The sequence below is a fragment of the Catharus ustulatus genome, chromosome 6 (assembly GCF_009819885.2).
Source record: "Catharus ustulatus isolate bCatUst1 chromosome 6, bCatUst1.pri.v2, whole genome shotgun sequence".
NCBI lineage: Eukaryota > Metazoa > Chordata > Aves > Passeriformes > Turdidae > Catharus > Catharus ustulatus.
Window position 1 is genome coordinate 15,294,895 of NC_046226.1, and position 12,001 is coordinate 15,306,895.

Below are 12,001 nucleotides of genomic sequence, written 5' to 3' on the forward strand. Positions count from 1 at the left end.
GAAGCAGTGAGGGTGGCAGAGCAGGGGACCCTGAATCGCTCCAGCTGGGGCAAGCGTGTGCTTTGTACCAGGATCCATACCTGTGGAGCTGGGCCCCTTCCAGTGCTGGTGCTGGAGGCTGTGCTGGGAGGGGCAGGCAGAGGAGCAGTTCAGCTGGAAAGGCTGAGCACAGAGCCCTGTCCTGCTGGAGCAGTGGGGCTGAGGCTCATTTGTCTGTAATTCCAGTTTTTGCTTTTGACATCGCCTTGAGGCAGGGAGAAGTTATGTGGCTACTCTAAACAAAAATAGGCTAGAAATTAATTTCAAGAGTATTTTCCTGCTTTTCTGTTCCAACAAGAAGCTCACTGGGGATGCCTGAGCTGCTGTTAGTAACAAGGATGCTGGAAGGTGACCACATGAGTGTGGGTATGTTTACTCTGCAGCTGACAAAGCAGGGATATATACTTAATGGCTATATACCTATAGTGGTTCCTGTAAGCAGTTTATTAGGCCTCTCCAGACTTTGAGGATGCTCCAGGGAAATTGCCTACATGGGCCCATGGCTATACATTACCTATTCATCTGCTGATCCATGGGATGCAATTATTCCTCCAGCCTCACAGAAAATGCTCTTCTAATTCAGTGCTGTGGCAGTGAGTGTGGAATGAAAGATGACTTTCAGCCACTTCAGGAGCTTGCTGCTGCCTCCTCTTAGGAGTCCCCAAGGAATCCTGCATGTCTGCAAGGGAGCCAGCTGCTCTCTCAAATCACTTATTTGGGCTACAGACCCACCCACTCCAGCGATGGTAATTCTGGGCAGTGTCTGGGAGGTAATTTGGTCCCAAGGCCCATCCTTCTGCTGCTGGGGATTCTCTATGGATGCAGGGATTGCAGCTTGTGGGGGTGGGGGAACTCTCAGTTCTGAGCCTGTGCTGGCCAAATTACACAAGCTGTGTTTCCAGTACCTGTGTTCTCATGTTTTCTTTGCCCTTCTGCACTGAAAACCTTGTTTAGTTAACAAAATCAATTATAAGCTGACACTGCTCTTGGTCTTTTAGTAAATGTAAAATTTAATTGCTAGGATGAGAAATATTTGAGTAGTGAATTTAGTGCCATGATATAAGCAAGGCAAGGTTTGTAGGGAGAGGTAATGCCTTTTTTTAGACTGACTGATAAGATACTTTCTTGTTTTTCCTGATCCTGTTCATTGGCCTAATAAAAGCTCCCAGCTCACCTCAGACTTTTTTTTGGTGGCATGCTTATCTGAGCAACGGCAATCAATGACATTAGCCTAGTGCAAGTGGTCATGTTTCCAGACGGGAGACTATGAAACAAACTCAGTGTTAATTTGTAGAAATCCAGTTTATTTACTGTCTTGCTTATATTGCTTTTTTCATATAATTTGTGACCATTAAGAAAAAAAAATTAAGTTCTTTCACTTATACAGGGTAATCTCTTGAAAGTATGTCATTGTATTTTCAACAGCTTGGCTACAAATAAGTGAGATTACAGCAGTGACTGACTGAGAATGACAAGTAACCAATAGCACAGCCAAGGCCCAGCCTGACTGCAGATGCAAAATGTGAAGTTTGGCCTTGAGAGGTGGTAAATGGATAAATTAAACTACAGCTGTAAGCAGGAGAAGACTGTTTAGCTGCACTGCCATAACCTGATGTTTCCCAGTGATGCCTGGTCCCTGAACAAAGTCAGCCATCTGTGCTTCATGGTACAAAGCAACACAAAATACCTACCCAGTCTGCAGCTTGCTGAATCCCAACATGTATAATGTATCAGAACAAGAAGGTTCACTGCTTGAAATGCAAATATTATAAGTCATATATACATTTTCCCTAGTTTATTTGACTGTGTAGGGCGAGGCCTATTTAAAGTTCCTTACCTTAGCTTATTTATGCATGGAAAGTCCTTGAGGAGTACTTCAGGGAGGAGGCACCAGTGAAGGCTGGGAGATGCCTGAGTTTTCCTCAGCCCTTGCAGGCTGTTAACATTGTCCCAGGATCATTCATTCCCAAAAAAAGTGTTAGGATTTAACTCATCTTTTCTGTTCTTGCAATGGCTAGCAGAGCAGAGTGGAAATATATTTCAATTTACTAAAGCAAGATTTGAGGTACTAACAAAAGCCCCATGTCTGGGAGGACACTGGTGTGAACAGGTGGGAGATTGTTTGAACTGCTCACTTGCAAACCACTTCAGCAAATGTTTCCTTGATCAGTACAGTCTATCCTGCCTGCAGTCACTGTAGCTGCTGGTATTACACACCTGGAAGGTCCCTCCTGTTGACTTAGCCCTCATTAAAGCTGTGCCTTTCCCGGGGCTGTGACTCTTGAGGACAAACACTGAGTTGTGGCACTTTGCAGGGGTGGGATGTGATCCCTGAACTCAGCTGCCCTGTCTCATAAGACTCCTGGGACTCTTTGCAGTTTTGGCTCGCTGGGTGGCATTTCTCTTAAGCCCTAACTAACTGGAAGCTGGACCTTCTCAGCTGTGACTTTTCCCTGGGTTTGATGTTGTTTGCAGTACATGAGAATGTGAAATGCTAAATGCCAGGGTGGGAAAGCACTCTCATTTGCTGTGAGACAGAAGTAGGCTCAATTTCAGCCTCTGCTGTAACTCTGCAGACGCAGAGAAAGGTTTAGGGCCAGCAATGAAAACAGTGGAGACCACAGTGTAAGCCCTGCAGCTACCGAGGGGCAGGACTAGCAGGGGGGAGACAGAGGTCTCCCTGATTTCCTTTTGACAGGGTCAGCAAACACTAATCCTTCTCTGCCAAGGGAAAGTTGCTCTGTTGGCTCGTGGGGAGCCCTTGGTCACGTCAGCCCATGTTTATGCACTGAACACAGTATGAGAGCACATAAAAGAGCAGTGTTGTCAGCTGAGCCCCCCCTGCCCTATACAAACACTGCCTTGTTTAGCCAGCTTGGCTCGTTATTTTTGTTTCGTTTTGGTAGGGTAAACTCCTTTTCTTATTCTTGTGTGGTGTTGGTACAAGACTGTGTTCCATCTATTAGTTGCATGCAGTACTTGCTCGTTGTGTCTGCCTTGGAAACCTCCAGATTTGTACGTCTGCACCATCCCAGGTGAAGACTGCAAGAGGCAATTCCTCCTGTCACTGTGTGTTCTGAACTCAGCCTGATCTGCTTACCCACAGTCCTGGTTCTCTTACTGAATGCAGACTGAATATCAAGTGCTTATGCACAGGTAAAACTATTTGTTTTAATTGAGTCCATCAGGTTAATGCTGAATTAACAGGACAATTAAGTGAATAAAAACCCTTGGTTATGATTGCTCAAGTAGGCCCAAAGAGCATTTGGCTGTGGAAAAAGAACAACTCTACCAAATTTGAATTTCTGTTAATCTGCAAAAGAAACTTGTCAGACGATTGCAGTTTTTGATTGTTGCTTCATTCCCTTGGCTTCTCCATCCCACCAGCTTGAATTCACTATTAAATATCACTAAATAATCAAAAAACATCAGAGGAATGCTGCTATTTGCAAACCTGTCCTTGCAGAGAGGTAATTTCTTTTCATTGTAAAGAATGCAAATGTGGAGCAGAAGGTAACTCTAGTTCTTTCTCCCTGAAAAAAATATTTCCAAGGTCAAGGAGATAATTTTTGTGTGCAGAACTTATAAATAATACTCAAAACATAACTACATAACTGTTGTAGTCATGCTAAGTGTTTTTAAAGAACCATTGAAGTGGTACAGCAGAAAAAAAAAAAAAAAAAGAAGAAAAAAACCAGTGAAAAGCCCCCAACAGCCATTCCTGTAGGTGCTGACTCTGAAAGAGCTGCCTGGGTACAGTCTCCCTGTCACCTGCCTTGGCATGGTGTGCCACCTTGGACATGTCTAAACTATGCTGAGCTTGTCTGTAAAGAGATGGGAAGTGCTTCAAGGTAGGAGCTTTGTGTGTGTGTGTAGCTGTGCAGTCTGGATCAAACTCTCTTTGATTTTAAGTTGTGCTAATAATTAACCCTAAGCCTGTAGTAACTATCCAGCATAATGATAACCACAGTGCTGGCTCCTGTCCACAAGGTTATTGGCTATGTACTGCACAGCATATCCCTTCCACTCTGTGTCGGGAGCTGATGTTTGTGAATGTGAAAGAGTCTAAATTAGGCACACTTGCCAGTATCTTTTTCCAAATTCTAATACTTTATAGGCAGTCCTTTGGCCTGTTAGGCTTGAAGAGTGTTCTTCGTGCAGAGACTTCATTAAAGCTCTTGAGCACACACTGTGGGCTGTGCTTTCTGTTTGTGTTAGCAGTGGTGCTTTTTCATGTTAAACTGGTTTGACCATAAACTGTACAAGATTAAGTCCACGTCTGTTTTATCTAGATTGTTTTCCTCCTTCTGTGTTACGTGATGGTGGGTAAGCAAAGCAGCAGTTGTGTCTCTGTGTTGTTAATCACCCTTTCTGTCCAATTCCTTGAGGTATGAAGGATACAAACAGGCAGTGAGTGTGGTTATTGCTGCCAATCACTGATGCTTTGGCAGCTCACACAGAAAACATAACTAGAGGTGCAGGAAGTAACATAACTTTTGTTTGTGTTTAAAATACCATTTGCTTTAAATTTCATCTGCTTCTTCTTGTCAGATGCTTTGCCCTAACTGCATTCCCTGACTGCCATCAAAGCTGAAATCCTGGCAATGTGGCTGCTGATCTCCATGAGTGACTCTCATCCCGGTAGCTGAAAATCAGCAGTGAGAAACTTTTCTCTGCAAACCAAAGGGAGCCCAGGCAGCCTGGGAAGGGGAGCAGAAAACATGCCCTGCCCCCTGTCTGCCCCTGCCCCGAGTGCTGACCCTGCACAGTGACCCTGCTGGTGACCCTGTGTCTCACCCTGCACACCAGCCATCCTGACTCTCCCACCAAGCTGATTTACAGCCTCTCCTCTAGTGCGTGTGTGAAGGAGAGGGAAACTGAGCTGTAGTTAATCTCATGTTTCTAAGCAACCAGGTAATTCTCTGCAGCTGATCCCTAAAGGGAAATTCCTGTTTTCTTGCACCCCTGCTCAGAGGACACCTTCCTCTTTGCCTTCTCCAGCTCCTGGGCAACAGGAGTCTGAGGAGGGTCACAGCTTTGCAGCATTTCTCCACATGCTGTGGGGGAGGGCGAGGAAGCACCAAAAGGGCATTTTGTTAATGTTCTGTAACAGGTAAGGAGGTGTTGCTTGCAAAATCAGTAGAATAGAGGTAATGTGGAAGGTTTTTCCCAGAGATAAACTGAAAATCACACTCAGAAGTAGGGGGGGGGGTTCTTTGCTCCAAGAACTTTAAAAATGTCTGAATAGTGTATTGCCAATCCTGTTTACAGTAAAACCTGTTTCCTTTTAAGTTTTGGTGATAGAAGTGACTGAATTCTATTCTGAGTCTGTTTGAGTCCTCAGAGTGACTATAAGGAGCTAGCCTTTTATTGATAAAAGGTTCCTGAACTTCAGACCTCAGATTATAGGAATAGGAGTTACAGGAAATTGAGATGAAATGAAATCTCTAAGCTTCTCCACTTGGGAGAATGGATGCTGGGCTGGGGCTTTGTAATAATAATGATTATTTTTAGGGCTTCTGTTTTTGTTTTTTTTTTAAAGTCCCATGACCCTTACACAAGCAGTTATACTGCAGGGACCTCAGTCTGCTCAGCTCCACCACTGAAGGTGAGGTGTGGTGAGCCCAGAGATGTGCTGGAATGGTGACAGGAATTGGGCAATGAACTCTAGTCACAGCTCCAGCCCCAGTGGAAAAGGTCAGTACCTGACCCTGGAATTAGCTCATTTGGTTGGAGCATGGTGCTGATTATGCCAAGGTCACAGACTGGATCCCTGTACAGGCCATTCACATATGGACTTGATCCTCATTGGTCCCTTCTAGCTCAGAATATTTTGTGATTCTGCTCAGGGAAGCAGTGCTGGATTACTTGAGAAGTGTTTCTGTTAGTTGAAGGCTGCCCATTTCACAAAATAGAACTACTGGTTAGAGGGCGGGGAGGGAAATTAGTTTTTTTCCCTAGAAATTCAACAGTAGTCAACAGGAGAGAATATAGTTAATAGAAATGGACATGCTGTGTAGGACAGGTGCATCAGTGTCTTGAGGTTTGGGGTTTTTTGCCTTGCCTGGTGTTTTATAATCTGTATCTAAGCTGAGAAACTGTCCCTGTTGGCCTTTGTCCTGTTTATTGACAAATATGTGCTACTGGGTACTGTTGAGGACACCAAGTCCACTTCCATTTGACTCAGATAAGATGAAATGATAAATGTCAAATGGACATTTAGGTGTGATCCAGCATTCTGTCCAGAAAAGTGCATACTAAACCACTCTGCACTGATGTTTAATAGCTTGGGTAACCAGATGCTGGGAACACAATTCTTTGGGGCAAGTCTACAAGCCTGATGCATTTAAGCCTGTAACAAGCATGTACTTTTACAGAGTGGAGTACAGAAAAAGGTAAACTTTTGAAAATATGACTTCAAAGTTATATTCTTGAGTTATAACTTATGGGAGGGGGCAGTCATGAGATGGACTTGCCTTTGGCTGAAGTGCAGATCAGGCAGGGTGCCTTGTGCCATGTACCTCCTTACTGACCTCTGGGGAGCCACAGGGCCACAGCTCTGTAATGGCCAAGGGACTTCTTGCCCAGCATCACCCTGGCCCTTCACTGGTTTGCCCTGGCAGCACAAGGAAATGTTCACCTGGGCATGGCTGGCAAGGGCTGCCTGCCCTTGGTGCTGCCTGTGCATGGGCTTGCCTTGCATGGTGATGTGCAGAGGAACACAACCAGGGCTGCCTGGGGCTGCACAGATTGTATTTCCAGGCAGGAAACGCTGTCAGGGCAAATTATGAGGAAATCTTCCAGCAGACTCATTTTAGTCTTAAATCTTGGCTACGTTGATCTCTTCAGGTGGCGGTGGAAGAGCACGTATGGCAGGGCTCACAGGGCTGCCCTTGCAGCTCAGTGGTGCAGGTCTGGTGCCAGGTTGGGGTCTGGGTGGGCACCAAGGAGCAGTGTCTGCCTGATTGATACCTGGCAGCCTGTGCACAGTGAGCTTCTTCCTCTGTGGTACTTTTGTTGAAGATCTGACCATGGTTAAAAGGAGAGATTAGTGCACAGGAAGTGCCTGACAAGAGAGAGATTAAAGCTGTTGTTGTAATTTTGGTTTGGGAACACACAAGAAATATTCTAGCTGACAACCACCAGCACTGCCTATGAGGTAGCTGTTTTCTGTCAGGCGTGTCTACTCTCAGCACCAACATGGGCTTTCATCTGTTTTAAAATTAATGTTAATTACAAGTTATTAATACTTTTTTAAACAGCTAAGTGCAGCTGAAAGCAATTACCCCTAATTGCTAATTTGTGTATGTACACCCAAAATGGTAATCTCTTCATCTGAACACCCAGTTCTTACTGGAGTCAGTCAGTGTGTTTTTGCTTCCATTTTTTACTTCAGTTTTGGATTGTATGTTAGCCTTTCTTTTTAATGGCTTCACTGAAAGCTACAAGATCTCTTCTCACAAGTTCTGTGATCTTCTGGATAGGATGATCTTGTTAACTGTTAAGGAGGCCTCACTAAATGTTCTTTAGTTTTGGAAGAATGCTTTAATCACAGTCACTGACATTGGGAATTAATCAGTTCTTGCAAGTAGTGAATAATATGCACTTGAATTCATGCTGGATCTCAATTTCATCTGTGAACATCATCATCCTTTTTCAGAAGCTAAGGCCACAAAGGCAGCTTGTGCTGATAAATTTGTGGTACAGTTCAGTGCTGACCTTTGCAATCCCAGGTCTCAGATGGTTTTGGGCTTTAAAAACTTAATTCAGAGACACCATGGCTTCTCTTTCCATCTGCATGTTTTCACCCTTGCCAATATAGGAAAGATTCAAAGCTGCCAAATTCTGCCAGTGGGAAATGGCTTTTCTGGTACTGCAGTCACAATCTGGTGGAACAGATTGTTAGATGGGTTGAAATCTGCTGGGACCACCTTGGGCTGGACTCCAGGAGATCAAAGGGCTGACATCCAGCTGGCACCAAGTAGTGAGCAGTGTACACTGCTGGAGTCCACGTTGTTGCTCGACATTTTCATCAGCACAGAGTGTGCCTTCCTCAAATGTGTGAACAACACTAAATTAGGGGTAGCAAATGAGAGAGCCTAAATCCACAGGGGTAAACTTGGTGACTAGACCAAGATGAAATGCGTGGAACTCAGAAAGCAAAGCAGTCTGCACCTTGGTGGGACCAACCCCTTGCAGAGGTAGAGGCTGGGAAGCAGCTGTGTGACTTGTGGTCCAGCTGATATGGACATGGGCACTACTGTGAATGCCAAGAGATGCCAGTAGATCTGAAAGCTGAAAACAGCCCAGCAATACACCTTGGCTGTGAATAAGTGAAGCCATCACTTCATTACATTGGTAAGGTCATTGCCTTCTGTGTTTTAGTGATAGTCATGGGCAATCTTCTACAGGGAGCTATCGTACTGCACTTGGCATTTACTGGCTGTGGAAGGGCACTTGCCTGAGAGATGGTGCATTCCTGAACACTTGCATTTGTTTGAGCACTTCCATTTGTCTGTCTTTTTATCCTAAAGTTGTACTTGAAATGTACCTGTTTGTACTTCCATAGGAGACTTGAAAAAAGATGAATATACTAAGGCAGGAAAAATATTATTGGGTATTGACCAACCATTAAAACAATGGCTTTTCTTTGTCTAAAATAGCTAGGTTTTAAAAAGAATTGAAGGAGGAAATAGAACTGATTTTTATGCCACCTATTCGTAGTGTTACAGAACTGCCTGCCCTTTTTGTAAGACATGCAGTACTGCAAGTGCTCAGGAGTTTCTTTCCAGAAGCCAAGACCTGCAGTTGAGCCCTGTGCCCACTGCCCTTTGGGCTGCCCTTCCACAGCCAGCAGATGCCAACTGCAGTGTGGTTACTCCTTGGAGAGTATTGGTTGTGACTGATGCTGAAACACTTCATCCTGCAGTAGTGAGGACTCCCAAGTGGAGGCAGACAGGTCTCTGCCATGATCAGCTTTCAGGTGTTTTAATTCTGTTTAGCAAGCTGAGTGTTCAAAAAGGTTCGTCATCAAAAGTTGTTCTCTTATTTTTCTTGTTTTTACATCCTTACCTCAAATGATAGATCTACCTCTCAGCCTGAGGTGTATCCATAGTACTTTTCCTGCATTAATAAGGGTAGGAGGACTTGTGACCGTGCCACTGGCACTTCAGAGCTGTCAGGCTGTTAAGGAGGAAGGTGCAGCTGACAGCTCTACTACAGACCTCACACGTGTCTGCAGGCAGCAGAGCCAGCCTCCATCGTGGGGCTGTAACACAGAGATTTCTGGACTGGAGAAGCATTTGGTGCACCTCCCATCCTACCTGGGTGGGTGTGGATCATGCCAGATGTGCCCAGTCCATCCCACTGTGCCCCAGCATAGCTGGCAGCACAAAGCCCCCTTGGAGAGCCTGCCAGGCACATCAGCTAGCAGCAACCTTTGCTGAGAGCAGGGATTTTAGTAGGCTTCACCTATGGAAAATGATTTTTCAGCCATGATCTATATTTAACTAGCTTCTGTTTGTTCAGCATTAAGTCACTGGAACAAGATGAGTTTGTTTCATTTCCACTGATATGGCATCTTCAAGCCAATGCCAGTCAAATCCCATACCCTGAGCCCAGCTCGTGTTTAACCAAGTGGTACATTTCATCCTGGATCAGCTTTTAAAATTAAACTGAAAAGGAGGACATCTTCATCTGCCTGTAATGTGTCACCAGCACAGTGAAAACAGGACAGTTGTGTGAGTCCTGCAGAAGGCAGGGATACCTGTGTGATGAACACATTCCCCAGCTGAGAGCCGGAGTGTCTCAGGATCAGTGGCTGTGAGCTCTGCATGTCACACCTCTGCTGCCAGCCTCTGCCTATGTCCAAGGGACCTTTGACTTGTCTAAACTCTTTCTTATATAGAAAAGTCTGGATCTGCTGGATGTTGTTCTGCTCCCTACTAAAGATTTAGTTCTGGTGAGGAATACCTGCTGCCTTTTAATTATTCATTTCTTCAGCTATGAACTAACCAACAGAGAAGATCCTTTTATGGTGAGCTGGATTTAAAAGGTAGCAGCCCCTTGTGATTCTGATATTTGATGCATGAGTGAGGACTGAATGCTGCTATCAGGCCTCCTGAGATGTGCATCAGCTGCTGTCTTTGGGCAGCATAATGCAGAGATGCCTGAGGGGTGTTGTGTTCATCTTGTGCAGGCCTGAAATGTTATAGCTGGAGTGACTAGGTATGTGCAATGCTCTCCTAACCACAGCTATCGCAGAGCAGCATCAGAAATGGGTTATGATTGCTCTGGTTTTCCTAATTGTTCTCTGATAAGGAAGGGAAGTACCTCTATAGACCTGCACCACTTTATCAGCTGTGAGATGGAAAGAATGAACAGGGAAGAGAAGAGGAAGAGAGAACCGTGTGCCAAGATTACAGCCAAGATCAAAGACTGAATGGGGAAATCAGCACCAGCAAAACAGAGAGGTAGGAATGATAAATGCAAAGCAGGCAAGGAGGAAGATAGTTATTGGAGATAGTTATGTCTCCAACCACTTGTGCAAAACAAAGTCCTCCATTTACATCACTGGGATGGGCAGCTAACAAAACGTGTAATTTAAATATTGTAAATCAACAGTATGTGTACTTTTTTCTGTGGCTTATCACTGGATAGGTACAGGTAAGTATTAGGGAGAGAGAAAATGAAGAAATTCTTAAGATAAGGACTTTTCTTGTAGTGCAGACCCTGCAAATACACAGGAGAGAATGGACAGTCAGCCTGTTGACAGACATTACACATACCTGTTTTTTATCACAGCTCTATGTTACATTTTTGAATGCTTTTAAGAATTTTGAGAATCTAAAGGTTATGTCAGCTGTTTTTTACATAGACATACAATCAAAATGTTAGTTCTCATCCTGAGACCTTACAAAGTGCTTATGGAAGGTAGGGAGACTGGGGCATGAAAACAAATCCATTTGGTTGTTTCTCCCATGTTGGTGCCTTTAACTACCAAACTGTAACTACATCTGAAAATACAACCATTGTATGCAGCCACTGGATCACTGAGTATTTTGTTAGACATGCCATAATTTTCCTCCTATATGAGGACTCATGCTTTGTTTATGAAGTGTCTCCAGTCTGGACAGCAGCAAAAATCTGTGTGATGTATGTGTGACTCAAGAGACTAAATAAAATGGCTCAAGGGCTGTTAAGACATACTTTAACATACAGTTTAAATAGAAATAAGCCAGTGCTGCTGCCAAGACAGGCAGAGCTATAACACACCCTTTTCCCCCTTGGCTCATACAGACACAAGTGTTTGTGTGACTGTGCAGTGAATTGGATCGAGTGACCAAGTTAAAATAAACCCTTTTGTCCATCAGGTTAACTTTAGCTGGCATCAAATCCTGCATCTGGTTTCCCACAGAATTACAGAAGGATTCAGACAGCTCTCCCTTATCCCCCACTCCCAGCCATTTGAGCTGATGGAGAACATTAGGCAAATCTTTGCACAAGAGTTACCTGTGTGTTCTCATTGGGTATGTAAACCATGAATCTGTGATAAAGGATGGGAAAAACAGAAATTGCCCTACACGTCACCTTAAGTCATGTACCACTAAAGGATGAAGAAGAAAGCAAATTGTCATTCTGGGTCTTTCCTACCTGATGGGGTATTGCAGACTTGCAGCTCTGTCATAAGATACATGTTATGTGGCTGATGAAGCCTGCTGTAGGCAGGCATTTCTCCATTTCTGCTTTTGATTGCTTCCTAGGATGGAGATTTGAATCAAACTGCGTCAACGCTTCTAAGTTAAAGAAGTATTTTAGTTACAACTTCTGTTTCCAAGAATAGGCTATAACAAATTACATGATTGAGTTATAAACATATTCACATATGAGAGTCACATTAAAAGTAGCAAACAAAACCTTTTTTGCTTTTCAGGATGGTGAGACTATCCCTTCCCATGCAAAT

At 44.2% G+C, this 12,001-nt stretch overlaps 1 protein-coding gene across 3 annotated transcripts in view; it reads left to right on the forward strand.

The window, feature by feature from the left end:
• CLMN (calmin) overlaps positions 1–12,001 on the forward strand; it is a 74,837-nt gene that overhangs the window by 15,651 nt on the left and 47,185 nt on the right. Inside the window, exon 1 of one of the 3 annotated variants that reach the window (XM_033062709.2) lies at positions 5,134–5,152. The exons of the other annotated variants lie outside the window; for them this stretch is intronic. The gene's annotated coding sequence lies outside the window, so the exon portion shown is untranslated. Of the gene's footprint in view, positions 1–5,133; positions 5,153–12,001 lie in introns of those variants that run through there. 3 annotated transcript variants of the gene reach the window in all.